This window comes from Emydura macquarii, unplaced genomic scaffold (genome assembly GCF_026122565.2).
Source record: "Emydura macquarii macquarii isolate MOO-44397 ecotype Brisbane River unplaced genomic scaffold, CSIRO-AGI_Emac_v2 contig_2897, whole genome shotgun sequence".
Classification (NCBI taxonomy): domain Eukaryota; kingdom Metazoa; phylum Chordata; order Testudines; family Chelidae; genus Emydura; species Emydura macquarii.
The window spans coordinates 13,292,550-13,298,549 of NW_027133034.1; the positions used below are offsets into that span (position 1 = coordinate 13,292,550).

Below are 6,000 nucleotides of genomic sequence, written 5' to 3' on the forward strand. Positions count from 1 at the left end.
ATAATGAGCTTTTTGTGGATAAATAAAGTAAGTGGATTAAAAGGTAAATGTTTGAATGTTTATTACCATTTAAGCAGATGCACTGAAGTATACACTATAGCAGAGTTAAAGAATAAATGAATCACAATTAGCACTCAGTTAAAAAGACCTTTTCCCATCAAAGATTTAGATACTATAATTAGGGCTTTTAATTTTAGATGGGAGCCGATGTTCACCAGCAAATGTCTGGCATTTTTTAAAATACACTTACCAGTAACTATTAAATAACAAATGTAAGTTAATGTAATTTTTCAGATTACAGCTGAAATACTCCAAAGCCAGGAAATGGAAAGTTAAGATTTCTATATTAACTTTAATTCAGTTATATTGAACCAATTGTCCATTGTATAAATTTAACAGCATAGGTCACAATTCTTCAATCTTTTCTCATGAAAATTAATCTTATTCATATGAATAGTCATACTGAAGTGCTTTGAACTATTTATATAGGATTGTTTTTAAGAAAAGGGTTGCGGGATTGGGCCTGTGACCAGGTTTGCCTTTATAGCACCTGTTTTTGGCACATCAGGCACTCACCCAGCCATGGGATCCACTGGTAGGTCACTGTTTTTTGCAAGGTCCCAGGTAATGGTACTTTAACCTTCTGGCCATGGTACACTTCAGTCCTACCCCTTCCAGGGGTGGTGAGGTTCAAATCAGGAACAAGAAAAACCGAATTCAAAATAAGATCATCCAATGAATCTTCAGTAGGACAGACATCACCCTTTTATTTAGGGCATTTCTTCAAACAGTTCATACTTCAGCTGGTCCACCAGTGTCTGTTCATCCTTTCTAGCAGGAGCCTTATCTTACCAGCAAGCTAGTTCAATCTCTGGGCTGCCGCCAGGCTTCTTTCACATCAGGAGAAGTAGAGCTCTGTTCTCCTTTCTGGGAAGCCCTGAAATGGGCTAAGTTGCCTACTTTTAAGTCCCCTCTTCATGTCTGACATCTGCTGCAGATGATGTGGGGCAGGGCCAATCAGGACCATAGTCTGTCATAGGCCCCACACTGGGGGTGAGAGGGTAAATCTGCCCCATCCCAGGCCCACTATTAGAAACCCCAAATACTCCACGGAATGAATTAAAAGCAAGGGCCCAAGGACTGCAGACAACTGTGTCCTGTATTTGCATGTATGTATTAGGTGCCTGAATGTACAAAGGAGTAGCTAGCCTGCGTACTGTCACCTGAATTCTATCCACAATTACAGTAACAGCACTTGATATTGTGTACAGACCTCAGGCTTCCTTTTATTAAAACAATTTTGTTCTAGTATGTGCCATGTGGATAAATTAAAGTTACTTCTAGGGTGTATTTCTTCAGGCAGAATATTCTCAGTAGTGGTGGGGACTCCTAACAATTGAATTCTTTTACTAAATAGATTGGAATAAATCCATGCCAAACCATTTTTAGAGAACAATGCAAATGTCATCTTTTCATAATAGCTTTTCTCCAGTAACGAAGGCTGAAGAGAACAACTGCATGTCATTCTCAATTTCACTTTGACAGACAACTGGGAGGAAGAGGTGGGAGAGTGAGAAGAAGGGAAAGAAAAAAGGTTCTAAACAGCAGGTGAGATGAGGAATGAAGGAGGAAAGATACCTTTATGGTTTAACTTACTGTGACTTGTGGCTAATCCTGCAAACCCCAGCTCATGTAAGTAGTTCTACCAATGCCAAATAAAAATACAAATATGGATTAATCAGGCAAGTAAGAGTCTCTAGTCCTGGTCCTGAAAAAGTATAGATGCTTCCTTGTCAATGGAACGAGTGATCAATGAATCATAGTATCCCAGAAAATGGGGCCCTAAGCTTTAGAGACACGTTAAAAGAGATAAACAGATACTATAATGCACAATATTGTGTTTACATGATAAAATTATTCTTTACAGACACAGCAGAAAAATGTAATGCTCATTTTAACTAATAACTCTTTGCTAACATTCTTGCAGACTTCCATTGTGCAAATGGATTTTTCAATCAAAATGAAATTTTAGCTGATGCTTCAGAATTTCAAAATATTCATCTATTCAAATATTCAGCTATTCTCTTAAACTGTTCATTGATTACCAATAACTTCTCCTTCACAAATGTAGTAATAGCTGGTTCTAAATATTTTATCACAAAACATTAGATAACTCACCATCAATTCAGAAGTGGATTATTTTTCACCATCTTCTGAATAAATCAGATTTTTATAATGCTTAAGTTCATTCTGTTTTGAAAATTCAGCTAAAATATAGTATCTCCGATGCATCTGAAGACAAATATAAATAACTGCTGTATTTACTTCGGTTGATTACTTTAGCTTTCATTTTTCTTACTGGTAAATAAATCTAGATAATTCAACCTTAGATTTCTATTTTTTAAATTAAACATAAAATGATTTATCTCTACAGTCCTAAGTAAAATGCCCTGAAGTTTTTTTTCCACCCAAACCTTAAAGCTGATGAAATGGAGAGTGTATGCTGAAGATTGACTCAGTAATAGAAATTGGGCCCTGTCTTTTTTTAACTAGTCTTTATTTATCCCTGCAGTCACTATTATATCATGTCCCTCAGTTATTCCCAGACTGTATTCTCTACAAATTCCCACCAGTTTGCAGCTATGCAACCAATTATTTTTTTCATTCCATTTACATAATTCACTCTATGGCATAGGATCAGGAGGGAAATGAAGCTGTTTTCTATGAAAGAAGCTTTAAGGGTGAACAGATGAGGGTCTCAGATGTACTTTGAAATATTTTAATGAAGCAATTAAAATAAAACCTTATTGGGCAGGAGGGGGGTTAAAAAGCTAAGATTTAAAACAAAAAATCTTTCTCCTTTAAAAATAGAGGGGCAAGAGTCTTTGCAGTCTAATGATTCCAGCTGCAGTTTTGGGGCAAGGTTTTGCTGGTCCCTGGTCCAAGTGTACAGGGGGAAAAGAAGGCAAGAAGGTATTCACACTACTTAGGTGACTCCAAGTATAAAGAATGTGGCCTCCGCCCTGCATTTGGATCCGCACTATGATGGATATGCATAGAATCTTATTGTGTTGGACTCTTGATGTGAAATGCTAGCAGATCCCTATGCAAAATCAAGATCTTAGTGTGCCTAGGCTAATAGCCACTTGAAAAGGGATGGAAGGCTTAGACTGTGTGCTCAACCCACGGCACTAGAAAATGATGCTGAACAGCTACGAAGGAGAGCACCTGCTATATTCCTTTAAGAGGGCTAGCAATGAGTGTACTTCTTTTGCTAGGATAGGGAGCTCTGGATAGTATTGCTTCCTGGAGCTCTTGCTGGGATGATGTGACTCTGCACAACCTCAACACAGGGTTGTCAATATGGCTCAGTTGGATCATTTAATATTTACCTCAGTCAAACTGCTGATATTGCAATGTACCGGTTAAAACTGATGAGAGTATTCTGGGTTTTTTTTTTGCAGACATAGGGTGTCAGCAATGTGCTAACAACAAGTTGTTATGGTGATTAATATACATGTTATTGAGTATAAAGGGAATTAACAAGTTAGCTTATGAAAAATGGGGCACCCTAAAAGTAGGAATGTGGAAGTTCAAATAAGGAAAAAGGTTGAAACCTTTATTTATATGTGTGAACCCCATTGGGTGTCAATATAATACATGTTAAAAGCTGTACCCCTGGCTGCGTGCCTTGGAAGATACCAGGATGAGATCTGCTGGTGGTGATCGTGGCAATGAAGATGATGAGGAAGATAATGACTGATGATCTGGAGTTTCACAGCAGGAGAGAGGTGTGACACCAGTCACAGTACAAACACTTTGAAAAATGATTGGTGTCACTCACATCTCCTATCTCTCTATCTGCTATGGTATGTCTGGGTATCTGGTATGTCAGTGTTTGTGGGATTGTTTATCTGCTTAGTGGATTTGTTAATAAAGGGACTTGTGATAAATTGCAGTTGTTTCCCACATGCTCTTCAGGTCTCTCATTCTAATAACGTTGGTTATAATCTTCCTGATGCTGTAGCCATTCAGGAGACTGAACATTCACCAACCACTGTGATCTAAGAAATTAATCAAAACACCAATCATCAATTAGACTACAATTGATAGAAGAATCACTATCACAGAGTTGCACTGGTTTAACTAAATTAGTATACAATCACACCTTTAATTATTCTGATACATTCTGTATTCCGTGGGTAGACCAGGCCCAAAGGTGAAAAGAAAAATATAGCATTATCCCCATTTTACAGAAAAGGAACTGATGCACAGAGAGAATATAGACTTGATTACCCTGGGAAATTTACCAGCAAAACTATACTGGAATAATTACATTGCAGTAATTATACTGGTATAACTACCTGTGTGGACACTATTATTCTACAATAAGGTTACCTTTTTCCAGTTTAGTTTATATCACTTCCAACATATAAAGTACACTGGAAAAAAGGCATATTATTATCTATATGGCATATTTATGCTGGTAAATTTCCCCACACAAGCCCGAAGTAAATTTCCCTTACACAAGCCCTAAGTGATTTGCCCAAGATCACACTGGAAGTCTTTGGCAGAGCTGGGAATTGAACCTAGATCTCCTGATTCGCACTCCAGTGCCTTCAATGTTTATTATCTAAGGTTTATATTTTTCACCTTTAAATACTTATCTTATCACAGGCCGATTGAGGGAGGGAATCAGTTTAGTGTTTGTAAAGCAATCTGAAATTATTTATAGTATGCTATATCAAATATATACAGTAATGCTAAGCATTATTAATTTCATTTTAGCTCAGAAATCAGTCCCTCTGATGCATTATTTTTATTCCTAATTTCTGAATTTTTCAAATTGTCAAACTCTTTCTGTTAGTAAGATGCCTAGATCTGTATTCTCTACACTACATGCAGTCTCACTAGTATTTCACAGCAAGGGATTATCACCTCATTGGTCCGTGACCTAATGCTTCGGTATACCTAGTCCTTCATTTGAAGTTTTGCTGCCATATCGTATTGCAAACTAATATCAGATTCAGTAATTTTCTCTCCATTATCTCCCCAGGTTATTTTCTGAATTGCTGCTTTTGCAATATATCACTCACCCAGTAAACATTTGTGTTTTGGGATTATTTCCCCTCAGATATTAGCCTGGAAATTTTTCTATCTTGAACTTCATGTTATTTCCTGCCCACATTCTCTCTCTTCCTCTCTCTTATTTTTCTTCCGTGCTGATGTTTATAACGCCTTCTAATTTAATTTCATATGAGAGTTCATTTAATTGCTATTTATTCCCTTTTCCATTCAGATCTTTAATAAAATCAGGCCTAACACTGACCCATGTAGCACCCAACCTATACCTCTCACATACACTCCATATTACCCATCAGGTAGTTTTCAGTCTGTGTAAGATTGGTTGCATACAGGTGAACCTGACTTAGTATTGAAGTCAGATTTCCTGAGGCACCATATCAAATGCTTTTCTGAGTTCCTGTTATATCACATTGAACAAATTTATTTTTATCCTCTAACCCTATATACCCTTTTTCACTAAGGTGAGGATCGTGGAGCTGACGCTGATAGAACTGCTAATGAAGACTGCTTACGTCCTCCTGAGATTCATCTGACAGTTTCCCAGGCCCTCTCTTCTTTACTGTTGTGGTTTTTTGTTTTTTGTTTGTTTTTTTTAACAGCAGGAAGGTAGGGTAATTTTTATTTCAATCAAAAATAAAAATGAGGATGCTTATCTGACAACACTTGCCTTTTATACATTTGTGCCCTTGTGTCTCATTGACCCTGATTTTAATTCTCTTCCCAGATCCCCACTGTCATACTCTATTCTGTTAAATCTGTTGACATTTGTGGTGACATAAGTGTAAACTTCCCCAACAGTATTTTTGCCCCAATTATCTTTATTGTTATTTCTATTATGGGTAGTACCAGAACTCTATTTCTGATTGGGGCACATTTGTTCTAGGCACTGTTCAAACCGTTGAAAACATGTTCCTG

At 37.1% G+C, this 6,000-nt stretch overlaps 1 long non-coding RNA gene across 1 annotated transcript in view; it reads left to right on the forward strand.

The window, feature by feature from the left end:
- The window catches only part of LOC137166746 (uncharacterized), a 203,447-nt gene extending 197,700 nt beyond the window's left edge, over nt 1–5,747 (forward strand). Inside the window, exons 3-4 of the long non-coding RNA XR_010923788.1 lie at nt 1,482–1,608; nt 5,547–5,747. This is a non-coding gene — a long non-coding RNA (uncharacterized lncRNA). The remainder of the gene's footprint in view (nt 1–1,481; nt 1,609–5,546) is intronic.
- Nucleotides 5,748–6,000: the final 253 nt, after the last annotated feature.